This window comes from Corythoichthys intestinalis, chromosome 4, assembly GCF_030265065.1.
Source record: "Corythoichthys intestinalis isolate RoL2023-P3 chromosome 4, ASM3026506v1, whole genome shotgun sequence".
Taxonomy (NCBI): domain Eukaryota; kingdom Metazoa; phylum Chordata; class Actinopteri; order Syngnathiformes; family Syngnathidae; genus Corythoichthys; species Corythoichthys intestinalis.
In genome coordinates, this window is record NC_080398.1 from 62,280,276 (window position 1) to 62,294,266 (window position 13,991).

Consider the following 13,991-nt stretch of genomic DNA (forward strand, 5'->3'; position numbering starts at 1 on the left):
TTCTTTGCTGGTTGGGTGAAACAGGTCCTCGTCCACGAAAATTCGGCAGGAATCTATCTTGTGCTTGGAAAGGTGAGTTACGAAATTTTCAATTCAAAATCTTTTGTTATTGCTAACATCCACTGTCAAGTCTAATGTATTTCATGTTGTTTGTCAATGGAGTTAGGGCTTTTAATGTTTATATGGTTTAGCGATAGCACTCTCACTACATACATACGTGTATGTTGTCGGCGATTAGCCTAGCAATGATCTTAATTGTGGTTGTCAGCCCAAAACCCTCTAAATATATATTAAATGCATCTTACCAGATATAAAATGACTACTACATAATCTGTGGTAATTGTTTGGAGCCCAGTTTTCTCGTCGAATTGCAGCAGCCCATCTCGCTCTCTTCTCTCCGGGTCTCTCGGAATCCGGTAGAACTTCAAGTCTCTACGTCTTCTCCGTCTATCTTCTCTGTTATTGCAACCGACCGCCACACACGCCTTCACCATTTTGATTATTAATGTTAACGAGCAGAAAAACACGTCGTAAATAGGAGGAATGTACGTAGCCGTAACAGGTAAACATGATGTGTTGACGGACAATTGGGCGGCACCAGTCAGGAGGAAGGAGTTGTGACGTCACGTGGGTAGGGGCTATACATTTGTAAATATTTCGTTTTGATATATATTTGTATTACTTTTCTGTGAATGTTAAAAATGCCACTTTTCTCTGTATTGTCTTAGCTAGTTAAAACCCGATAAGCCGATAAGGTCAACTGTTTGGTCGTTCGTGTTTATATTTATCTTTGACATATTTTGCAACTTTGTATTACATGTCTAACAGAAGCTTGAGAGAAATTAACATGTTTATGATTTTTTTTTTTTTGTCTGTAAAACTGACTATATGAAAAAGCCTTTGGGAAAGTGCACATTATTTAGAATGCTAATGATATATTTTTTATATATTTTTCCTGTTTTCTTGGACATTTTATGTTAAATACAATTCTCCTTTGAGCTATTGAAGGCAAAACATCGTGGTTAGAGTGTTCATTCTGATATCCCTCTCCCCAGAAAACAAAAAAAAAACAAAACTAGTAACCTTTGCTATGTTTGGAAGTCATTTAATGTTGTAAATCAACCGATAAAGTTGTTAAAATTGCTCCTGTTATTGCATTAGTTCCCTTCTGTCCACTTTCGACATGTAAAAGTTTTTAAATTGTTTCATCATTTAAAGATGAATAGATTCAAGATTTTGCTGATTTAGGAGTATTTCAGATAAAAAGTTACTTAAGTTCGCTAGGAAGGTTCTCTACCACAGAGCCTTCCTGAGACGTCTACTGCTTTAAGATGGCAGCTGTATACTAACGCCGGCGAGTCTATCATTTCGAATCTAGTTCTCTATACATGTGCTAACGCCGCCGCGTCTATCATTTCGCATCTAGCTCTATATACATATAATATCTATCATTGCATCATGTGGGCGTAGTTTGAGTGGCCACAGGACACTGCCACTAGTGTGTAACAAGCTAAACAATGATTGACACATTTGCGCCTTAGATCGTAGAGCTGCCAAGCTTCTCTGGCAAGATCAAAGGTACAAACCTGTAAATCATCATTAACTTGCCAACTCGAAGTGCACTGCTGACCAAGAAAAGCAGCAGGGGGAGAGTGAGACGCAGTCCGAGCATGAAGCAGAAAAACATATATTTTTAAACTAAAAACACGATCGTTTTTACCCGATCCTCTGAAAAATGACGCGACCAGCTCGATTTCTGATCCCGTGATCCAATCAGGACAATTGTAATAATAGTAATTATGAAAAGAGTCGGTATCTAATGTGGCAGTTGTGTTTTGCATGCTGCTCGTGATCCCACCGTTTTACACGACAGAGTGAGAGAGGTGCGGCAGAGTTTTACATTCTCTTTTCATGTAATTTTCGGCAGCGGTTAAGGCGGAGACTGGCCGTGTTGTGTTGCATGAGCTCTGGAATACATGATTAAAAACCTTGCTACTTCCTCGCTGATGGTACAATAATAATAATTGTCATCTTAACCTAAACAGACTGGTGAACGGAGGTTGGAGGATGACCGTTGAGAGCTATCATTTCAATATTAATTTCAGTGCTATGCCTACCTTTTTTCACCACCTGCAATAACCTTCTTAGGACACATGTTGATTTCTCACATAAGAAAATCTGCCATGTGTTCGTTTTGCGGGAAAAGAATGATATTGCAACGCTGTCATAAATCGTTGTATTTCAAGCATGAGAGACAAATGACAAGTCAAATTTTATGTTGGATGTTGAAAGAATAGTATTTCAATGTTCGTATGTCAATGTGATTGTATGTTGAGGTACCACTGTAATTACATTAAACCGAATATATTTGCTGTTCTATTACTGTGTTCAAGCTGCTCCCTTTACTGTAAACATTTGAATTCTCTGTCAAAAGCCGTGATCTCATGACATACTGTAGGTATTTATTGTTTACTCTTTGCTGCCTGCTAGTATTTTTCCACCGTGGCTCAGCCGAGGGGTATGGTATTAACTTGCTCATTTGCATAAGGATGATATAAGCTCTGACCCGATGGCCGCTTGGGGCCAACTGGTCCCTGAAAAGAAGCCTTCTTTGCTTTATTACTACCCCCAGGCCAGAGCAGGAGTTTACAATGGACTTTTACCTGTCTTTTATCGCTATTTCTGTTGTACTTCATTTCATGTGTTATTATTCATATTATCGTTTGTCATGTTTTCTCGTGTCGTCCTATTAGAAAAGTTGCGCAGCTTCCTCCTTCCCATTGAAGAAAAGATGTGTGCTGTACTGGTATTCAGCTCTGAATGTTGTTGAATTAATATTTTTTTCTCTGCAGGCTGTTAATCTTTTTAAAAATAGAAACTTTGACTTTCCAGAGAAGTACTGAAATACAATACACTGAAATACACAATGAATCCCGTCACAAAGACAAGTATGATAGCTTGCAAGGCCAAATGCGAGCAGACAAACTCTCAAAGCTAAAAAGTGGACTCTTAGCTCAGCAGAATACATTTGTACGCCAAGCTCAGCTGAACCAGTCATCTGTTCGGGCCAGCTTTCGAGTTGCTCAACTGATAGCAAGCACCAGTAAACCTTTCACTGATGGAGAGTAATGCAGGAACGCTGTCGTGGACGAGGTGTGTCCTGAGATGAAAGATGTATTTAATGCCGTGAGTCTATCAGCGAGTACAATCACCAGACGCATTGAACAAAATCGGGGGTAATGTATATACCCAGCTGCAGCAGAAGACAAAACAAACTTAAACTTTTTCATTAGCACTGGATGAGAGCACAGACGTGCAGGACACCGCGCAGCTGCTTATTTTTATTTGTGGAGTTAGTGCAAACTTTGAGATGTGCGAGGAGCTGGCAGCACTCCAAAGTCTGAAAGGGACTACGACGGGGGAGGATATTTTCGGCAAAATGTACCAAACCATGGAAGAGTTGGACCTTGACTGGTCAAAGCTGGCCAGCATCACAACTGACGGGGCTCCTAGTATAATGGACATGTCTCGGGGTCTAATAGGACGCATGAACCGGGAGATGGAAGAACGGGGTCTCACCGCTCTGCTACAAGTCCACTGCCTAATTCACCAGCAAGCACTGTGCTGCAAAGTGTTGAAGTGGGATTCTATCATGAAGGTTGTGGTGTCATGCATAATCTTCATCGAGTTGCTACCTGAAATTAACGCATTTCTTCATTCGCAAAACAAAACGGTGCCAGAGCTGATTGACCCAGAATGGAAATGGCACCTCACATTTTTAACAGACATGACAGAAATGCTGAACAGCTTTAACTTGCAACTACAGTACAAGGCCAGGGGAAACTCATTTGCAACATGTATTCCTACACAAAAGCATTAGTGGTGAAACTCGAGCTGCTTTTGGGACAAGTAAAAAGCACAGCTTCATCCATCTCCCTGCTACACAAAACCTCTCTGCAGAGAACCCAGTAATCCCGTTTCCAGCTGAAAAGTGTGTGGAAGCACTGGAAATGCTGGAGGCGGAGTTCGGTGTGCTCCGTCAATTACCGTATTTTCACGACCATACGGCGCACCGTATTAAAGGGCGCATTCTAATTCATATGTGCTATATTTGTATTTAACACACACACAGGGCGCACCGGATTATTGGGCGCGTGGGCGTGCATGCATGCACTCACGCTAAAACATACAGCAGCATTCACGCTGGCTTGCATGCTAGCATACACACGAACGTATTAAAAAACAGGCAGCGGAAGTAAAACTGAGTTTGATTGTACTTTATTAAAAAAATGTTAATAAGCACTCACATTTTTTTGTCATCCACAAAGCCATCAAAGTCCTCATCTTCTGTATCTGACTTTAACAGCTGGGCTAGGTCTCCATCAAACACGCCAGGTTCCCCCTCTTCGTTGTCCGAGTCAGTCTCGTTGCCATGAGGCTCCTCCTCGGAAATAATGCCGGCTTTGGCGAAAGCTCGAACAACAGTGCAAGCCGACACATTAGCCCAAGCATCCACAATCCATTCGCAAATTGTGGCGTAACTCGCCCGGCGTTGCCTTCCAGTCTTTGTAAAACTGTGTTCGCCATTCGTCATCCATTGCTCCCACGCCGCACGCAACTTGACTTTAAACGCCCTGTTTACACCGATGTCCAGCGGTTGTAGTTCCTTTGTCAAGCCTCCCAGAATGATGGCAAGCTCCGAGTTCATCAGGCGGACTTCGTTTTTCACAGCGGGTGTGAGATGTGCGCGCATGGAGTCAGAGATCAAGAGGGACGGTGAAACATGGAAAAAACCATACAGGTGTTGTGCTGAAAAATAGCCGCCCCGCGTGAAATGTCCCCCCTGACGGGAATGCTTATTTATAACGCTATATTGAGGTGAAAACATCAAATGTTTTCATGGACGCATTACAGCAATGGATTTACGACTGTAAAATCAGTTTTAAATAAATAAATTAGACAAAATACTAGTAGTTAATTTTAGTAACAAATCGTGGACTGGGCCACATAACCATCTTTGAACAGAAATTTATTAGTCTACAGGTTTTCACGACCATATCATAATGACAATCACACAGGTATGACATTTATTAGTTCAAGCAGAGTAAAATAATACATATATTCACGGTACAAGAAAATCGTTTCCATGTCCATCGATTGGTAAGAAAAAGCTGTACGAGTGACGTGTGGGTGCTCAATGATAAAATAAATAAACAAATAAATCAAATAAACGCTCAATAAAGCGTTATAAATAAGCGTTCCCGTCAGGGGGGACATTTCACGCGGGGCGGCTATTTTTCAGCACAACACCGGTCGCTTCACGTAAACCTCCCTCAGCCACTCTCATTTTCTCCTTGTCAATCCAGCCCTTTTGATTGGCTTTCACGACGACTCCAGCAGGAAACTTTTCTTTCGGCAACATCTTCCTTTTGAAAATCACCAGCGGTGGCAATTTCTGTCCATTTGCATGGCAGCTAAGCACAACTGTAAAAGATGACTTCTCGTGCCCCGTTGTGCGTATTGCCACCGTGCTGGCCCTTTTCTTCTCCATGCTGTTGCTCACCGGGATGTCGAAAGTGAGTGGCACCACGTCCATGTTCGTGATATGCTTCAGCTGGATACGTTTGTCGGCAATCTTTTTGCTGCAGTAGGAGTGTAAGATGGTCAGCTTTTCCTTGTAATCAGCTGGAAGTTGCTGCGCCAATGTAGTTCTTGTCCAGATGGAAAGATGACGCCGTTTCATGAATTGAAAGCATCACAACGGACCTCCTGGAAAATGTTTAATTTTCATCTCCTGCGCCAGCGTGTGTGCCTTCATTCGCATGGTGACTGTCGAGACGCTTCTCCCGGCTGCTCTTTGGTTGTGAATCCACCTCTCGAGTTCGTCTTCCAGGTGAGGCCACTTTGCTTTATTTGCGCGGAAACTCAGCTTTGTTTTCTTGACTTGGCTTAGCTCATTTTCAAGCTTTCTCCACTTGCGAACCATTGACTCGTTGATGCTGAATTGTCTCGCCGCGGCTCGATTTCCATGTTGCTTCACGTAGCTGATAGCTTGGAGCTTGAACTGGGCTTCGTAAGCATGTCTTTTCGTCGGAGTTGCCATTTTCGGCCGTCTTGATTCAAATGGTAAATGGTAAATGGTGTTACACTTATATAGCGCTTTTCCACCTTTCAAGGCGCTCAAAGAAGAAGTTTATTTGCCCAACGCACGTAACTCAATTTTATACGGTACCTAATGGCGGCCCGCCCCCTATGACGAGCACCATTCACACCTAATGGTTTCACCGGATACACAACAAGGGCTGAACCGGAAGTAGTTCAGTCTCGCGGGCGGACTTCTCGAGACCTCGGTGTGAATGCTTTTGGCGAAGGCATCACGCGTTGTCACGCGTTATTTCGCGGCCGGTGTGAATGCAGCTTAATGGTTCTCATGCTGCTTTCACTAATGTCTGCCTTCGGTACACACATTGGGCGCACCGCATTATTAGGTGCCCCGCCCATTTTGGAAAAAAAATTTGACTTTTAGGTGCGCCTCATGGTCGTGAAAATACGGTACATGTTTATGCAAAAGAAATCCGTCTTTTCCAAAACCCATTTGTTGCCGACATTGATGAACCCCAGCCTTCTTATCAGTTTGAGTTGGCCGAGTTACAGAACTGTGATGTTCTGAAAGACACATTTAAGCCCAACGGTCTCATTGACTTCTATGCCGCCCTCCCGAACGACACGTACCCTAACATCAGAAAACACGCAATGAATTTGGTAACACTTTTTGGCAGCACCTATATCTGCGAGCAAACCTTTTCACGTATTAAACTGCTGAAAACTTCAATGAGATCAAGACTGACAGATGAACATCTGCATCAGTGTTTGAGACTGGCAGTGACTAGAATTGAACCTGACATGCAACTTCTCACCAGCCAGATGCTGGCCCACAGTTCACATAGATGAACATACAAAGCTCACTTTTCTGACTTGAATGAGTCATTCTGAGTATAAACAAATATAATCATAATAAAATTTCCTAGGATAAAATCCATCTCCACAACCATACTGGTAGTGGTACTGGTTGTGCTGTGTAGGTGCTGCATCACTTAGTTCTGTTTCTCAGCTTGCTTACTTTGTGGTTTTCACAGGGTTGATGAGAGAGTGAGAGGCAAAGAGCTGCAAACAGCGATGTCTACAAGCCTACTGGAACCTACAAAAGGATTTTAAGGAAGGAACACAAGAACTTTGAGAGACTGCGCATATGAGTCATTTAAGTAAGAGATTCTGTTCTGACAACTAAGCTGAACTTGGACCTGTTAAGACTGTGCACGGCGCAACATAAAGTTTATGTTCCATTGACTTTTTTTCTGTGAAGAACCCAAAAAGTGTTACCGTAATTTCCCGAATATAAGGCGCACCCGTGTATAATGCGCACCCCAAATTTACTTGTAAAATCTAGGGAAAATATTTGTACCCGTTTATAACGCGCACCCTAATTTTAGCACCAATATATAGAAGAATACAAGAAAAAGAAAACAGAGCTCGTGTACAGATACAGAAATGTCATTTTACTGACTGGTGAAACACAGCACAAGCATAGCATATTGGTAGTTCAAAACATTACCATAAACTGACAATATTTATGGCACTAATATGATTTGACAACTTCTCCAACTTACCAGAATCTAGGAGAAAACGAAACAGATGTGACTTTTCTTTTAAAGGCTGCTGTATAACTTGCTCGTTTCATCATGATGAATAAATGTTTCTTCCATGGATTGATACGGTAAAATGAAAGTGACAACGTAAGTCGGAAATCCGAGAGAGCTCATTCATCGCTGTCGACACGACAGTAACAATAGGAACTATTGTTATTTGGGTTTGAGTTTCCCGACGGACAGATATAGTTGACGGACACACACAAGAAGTCTGTGTTGTTACGTTTGTTATGGTCCAAGTTGCGGAGCTGCAATAAACGTTGACTCAAACGAGTTCAAGAAACTAAATTCTGTGCTTTATGAAGAGTGAAAAAAGCAGAATTTAACACAGACGAAATAATTCGGCCGATCATAGTGAAGTATTACCGAAACAAAATGGTGACGTCACGTAACGTAATGGTCGGCAACGGATCAACGCATATGTTTCTTCAACACAACGTGGCCGTGTCAATAAGAAAAAAAAATCGGTTCATATATATATATATACAGTGGGGAGAACAAGTATTTGATACACAGTTAATGGGAAAACCCATTGGCAGTGTATGAAATACTTGTTCTACCCACTGTATATACTGTATATACAGTTGTGGTCAAAAGTTTACATACACTTGTGAAGGACATAATGTCATGGCTCTCTTGAGTTTCCAGTTATTTCTGCAACTCTGATTTTTCTCCGATAGAGTGATTGGAACGGATACTTCTTTGTCACAAAAAAACATTCATAAAGTTTGGTTCTTTTATGACTTTATTATGGGTAAACAGAAAAAGTGTTCAAATCTGCTGGGTCAAAAATATACATACAGCAACACGAATTAGCAATTTCTTGTGAGTGATTATTGACTTGAACAATCATTGACTTGAACAAGTCAGGAAAGTCACTTGGCGCCATTTCAAAGCAGCTGCAGGTCCCAAGAGCAACAGTGCAAACAATTGTTTGTAAGTATAAAGTGCATGGCACTGTTTTGTCACTGCCACGATCAGGAAGAAAACACAAGCTATCACCTGCTGCTGAGAGAAAATTGGTCAGGAGGGTGAAGATTCAACCGAGAATCACCAAAAAGCAGATCTGCCAAGAATTAGAAGCTGCTGGAACACAGGTGTCAGTGTCCACAGTCAAGCGTGTTTTGCATCACCATGGAATGAGAGGCTGCCGTGCAAGAAGGAAGCCCTTGCTCCAAAAGCGGCACCTTAAGGCTCGACTGAAGTTTGCTGCTGATCACATGGACAAAGATAAGACCTTCTGGAGGAAAGTTCTGTGGTCAGACGTAACAAAAATCGAGCATTTTGGCCACAATACCCAGCAATATGTTTGGAGGAGAAAAGGTGAGGCCTTTAACCCCAAGTACACCATGCCTTCCGTCAAGCACAGTGGTGGTAGTATTATGCTGTGGGGCTGTTTTGCTGCGAATGGAACTGGTGCTTTACAGATAGTAAATGGGATAATGAAGAAGGAGGATTACCTTCAAATTCTTCAAGATAACCTTACGTCATCAGCCCGAAGATTGGATCTTGGGCGCAGTTGGGTGTTCCAACAGGACAATGACCCCAAACACACATCAAAAGTGGTAATGGAATGGCTAAATCAGGCTAGAATTAAGGTTTTCGAATGGCCTTCCCAAGGTCCTGACTTAAACCCCATTGAGAACTTGTGGACAATGCTGAAGAAACAAGTCCATGTCAGAAAGCCATCAAATTTAACTGAACTGCACCATTTCTGTCAAGAGGAGTGGTCAAAGATTCAACCTAAAGCTTGCCAGAAGTTTGTGGATGGCTACCAAAAGCGCCTAATTGAAGTGAAAATGACCAAGGGACATGTTACCAAATATTAGTGCTGCTGTATGTATATTTTTGACCCAGCAGATTTGATCACTTTTTTCTGTTCACCCATAATAAAGTCATAAAAGAACCAAACTTCATGAATGTTTTTTGTGACAAAGAAGTATCTGTTCCAATCACTCTATCAGAGAAAAATCAGAGTTGTAGAAATAACTGGAAACTCAAGAGAGCCATGACATTATGTTCTTCACAAGTGTATGTAAACTTTTGACAATACTGTATATATATATATAAATATATATATGTACATTTTTTTTTTTTGTCTCCATCCATTTACCCGTTTAGAATGCGCACCATGATTTTACAAATGGGAATGATAAAGTATTTTGAAGCTGATATGAAGAAATATGTCAAGTGTGACTAGTTTAATGCAATTGTTTAGAGGTCAGTCATACAGTATGCAGGTGAAATCTTGCAACAACATAACAAGATTATTTTGATCAGCATGATTTTGCCTCAGTTTCTTTGAGTGGTTGTTACTTTATTATGGGTTTGGAAGCACAAAAGGGAAAGATGAGAATAGTGGGAGAAAATTAACAAAACAAAACAAAAAATGCTAAAAAAAAAAACAGATGAGAGCATGATAAATTGGTCGAGAAAACAATAATAATTATCATCTTTTAGACCAAATTTATTGCATCCAATCTACCCCACTGCACATGGACATGTCATCGATGTACATGTTGTTGTACCTGTTCATACACAGATTACAGTTTGTATTTTTTGAAAACATTTTTGAATCACTAAAGTGACACTAGATTGATACCAGCTTCCAATCACAATATAAACTATTTCTTTTGAAGTTCATGTTTCACATCCCTTACATGGTAACTTTAGGAAATGCTTCAGCTCATACTAAATCAGGGGTGTCAAGCGTAGTTGGTCCGATTCAGCCCCCAGGGTTATTTTGCATAACAGGGACCTTTTAACTCATTCATTCTGTAATACGGAATCACGTGCTTTTATTTTGACATCGGCGCAATAAAACCAGAAATTTGTGACTTGTGTGATCAAGTACGTGCACTATTGTACTTGGCTCAATTTCGTGTCTGCAGTCACATTCATTCATTCGATTCAATGGCAGCCAATGAGTTAACGATGAAGTAAACTGGAAATGCCCCGAAATTAAGAGGGAGTGACCAATGAACACAAAGCATGCTTCCATCCATCCATCCATTATCTTCCGCTTATTCCGGGGTCGGGTCGCGGGGGCAGCAGCTTCAGCAGGGAAGCCCAGACTTCCCTCTCCCCAGCCACTTCAGCCAGCTCCTCCGGCGGGATTCCCAGGCCAGCCGAGCGACATAGTCTCTCCAGCGTGTCCTGGGTCGACCCCGGGGCCTCTCGCCGGTGGGACATGCCCGGAACACCTCTCCAGGGAGGCGTCCAGGAGGCATTCGAACCAGATGCCCGAGCCACCTCAACTGGCTCCTCTCAACGCGGAGGAGTAGCGGCTCGACACCAAGCCCCTCCCGGAGCTTCTCACCCTATCTCTAAGGGAGAGCCCGGACACCCTGCGGAGGAAACTCATTTCGGCCGCTTGTATCCGGGATCTTGTTCTTTCGGTCACGACCCACAGCTCGTGACCATAGGTGAGGGTAGGAACGTAGATCGACTGGTAAATCGAGAGCTTCGCCTTTTGGCTCAGCTCCTTCTTCACCACAACGGACCGGTGCAGAGTCCGCATCACTGCAGACGCTGCACCGATCCGCCTGTCAATCTACCGCTCCCTCCTACCCTCACTCGTGAACAAGACCCCAAGATACTTGAACTCCTCCACTTGGGGCAGGATCTCCTCCCCGACCCGGAGACGGCATGCCACCCTTTTCTGGCTGAGGACCATGGTCTCGGATTTGGAGGTGCTGATCTTCATCCCAACCGCTTCACACTCGGCTGCGAACCGCCCCAATGAGAGTTGGAGGTCACGGCTTGATGAAGCCAACAGCACCACATCATCTGCAAAAAGCAGAGATGCAATGCCAAACACATCATACTCCACAGGAGAGCTCCGGCAAAGGGCGGTGGGACGGGCGGCTGGACAGAAACTCCATGCTGCGGTCCCACTGCCCCAAGCCAAGCTCTCCTATTTTAATGCATACATTGCACTACCCTCCCCTCACACCCCCATCACGGTGCTGGGTGATGGCTGCCAGTCGGGAACCTGGCAGCCACAGTAATAGGGTGGTAGGTGGGTCCCACACTTTTTCTATATGGCGTGGCTCCCGGGGTGTGGCCACCAAAACCGGACACCCTCAACGCTTCGGCTGCGCCTAGAAATTCTGTCCATAAAAATTATGAACAGAATCGGTGACAAAGGGCAGCCTTGGCGGAGTCGAATCCTCACTGGGAACGAATTCGACTTACTGCCGGCAATGCGGACCAGACTCTGACACCGGTCGTACAGGGACCGAACAGCCCTTACCAAGGGGCTCGGTACCCCGTACTCCAGGAGCACCCTCCACAGGACTCCCCTAGGCACACGGTCGAACGCCTTCTCCAAATCCACAAAACACATGTAGACTGGTTGGGCGAACTCCCATGCACCCTCAAGGACCCTGTCGAGGGTGTAGAACTGGTCCACTGTTCCACGGCCGGGACGAAAACCACACTGCTCCTCCTGAATCCGAGATTCGACTTCCCGACGGACCCTCCTCTCCAGCACCCCTGAATAGACTTTACCGGGGAGGCTGAGGAGTGTGATCCCTCTATAATTGGAACACACCCTCCGGTCCCCCTTTTTGAAAAGAGGGACCACCACCCCGGTCTGCCAATCCAGAGGCACTGTCCCCGATGTCCACGCGATGTTGTAGAGGCGTGTCAGCCATGACAGCCCTACAACATCCAGAGCCTTTAGGAACTCCGGGCGGATCTCATCTACCCCCGGGGCCTTGCCACCGAGGAGCTTACCAACTGCCTCAGTGACTTCAACCCCAGAGATCGAAGAGCCCACCTCAGAGTCCCCAGACCCTGCTTCCTCAAAGGAAGGCGTGTTGGTGGAATTGAGGAGGGCTTCGAAGTATTCTCCCCACCGACTCACGACGTCCCGAGTCGAGGTCAGCAGTACACCATCTTCACTATACACAGTGTTAATGGTGCACTGCTTCCCTCTCCTCAGACGCCGGATGGTGGACCAGAATTTCCTCGAAGCCGTCCGGAAGTCGTTTTCCATGGCCTCGCCGAACTCCTCTCATGTCCGAGTTTTTGCCTCAGCGACCACCGAAGCCGCAGTCCGCTTGGCCAGCCGGTACCTGTCAGCTGCCTCCGGAGTCCCACAGGCCAAAAAGGCCCGATAGGCCTCCTTCTTCATCTTGACGGCATCCCTTACCACTGGTGTCCACCAGCGGGTTCGGGGATTGCCGCCCCGACAGGCACCAACCACCTTACGGCCACAGCTCTGATCGGCCGCCTCAACAATGGAGGTGCGGAACATGGCCCACTCGGACTCAATGTCCCCCACCTCCCCCGGGACAAGGGAGAAGTTCTGCCGGAGGTGGGTGTTGAAACTCTTTCTGACAGGGGATTCCGCCAGACGTTCCCAGCAGACCCTCACAATGCATTTGGGCCTGCCGGGTCTGGCCAGCAACTTCCCCCGCCATCGGAGCCAACACACCACCAGGTGGTGATCAGTTGACAGCTCCGCCCCTCTCTTCACCCGAGTGTCCAAAACATGTGGCCGCAAGTCCGATGACACGATTACAAAGTCGATCATTGAACTGCGGCCTAGGGTGTCCTGGTGCCAAGTGCACATATGGACACCCCTATGTTTGAACATGGTGTTCGTTATGGACAAACCGTGACGAGCACAGAAGTCCAATAACAGAACACCACTCGGGTTCTGACCGGGGGGGCCGTTCCTCCCAATCACGCCCCTCCAGGTCTCACTGTCATTGCCCACATGAGCGTTGAAGTCCCCCAGTAGAACGAGGGAGTCCCCAGAGGGGGCGCTCTCCAGCACACCCTCCAAGGACTCCAAAAAGGGTGGGTATTCTGAGCTGCTGTTCGGTGCATAAGCGCAAACAACAGTCAAAACCCGTCCCCCCACCCGAAGGCGTGCTTTAAAAATTAAAAGGAAATGATACAAAATTTACAGGAAGGGACATAATATTAATTCAATGCCCACCAATGACAATGATGGATGCCCATTTCAATTAAACCGGGAGAACTAGCTCTGGAATCTCATCCAACAACATCCGATCCATTGTGACTGGGAGGGGGCGAATGAACCAAAAAAAATCTTTTGCTTGCTAGACATCCAATCAAATCTTGACTGGGAACTCCCAGTCAAGATGGATAGGATGTCTAGCGCCTTCAATGGCAACCCGTGACTTATTTGTCCAAAAATCAACTGGCCCGTCAACATGAAATTCCCATGAATTTGGCCCGCCAACCAAACTGAGATTGACACCTCTGCTCTAAAATACTGTATATGAAAAAGTAGTATATAATATATTA

The 13,991-nt window shown here is 44.8% G+C and overlaps 1 protein-coding gene across 8 annotated transcripts in view; it reads right to left on the reverse strand.

The window, feature by feature from the left end:
* The window catches only part of LOC130914451 (adhesion G protein-coupled receptor B1-like), a 428,372-nt gene that overhangs the window by 59,605 nt on the left and 354,776 nt on the right, over positions 1-13,991 (reverse strand). The gene's annotated exons all lie outside the window — the stretch shown is intronic.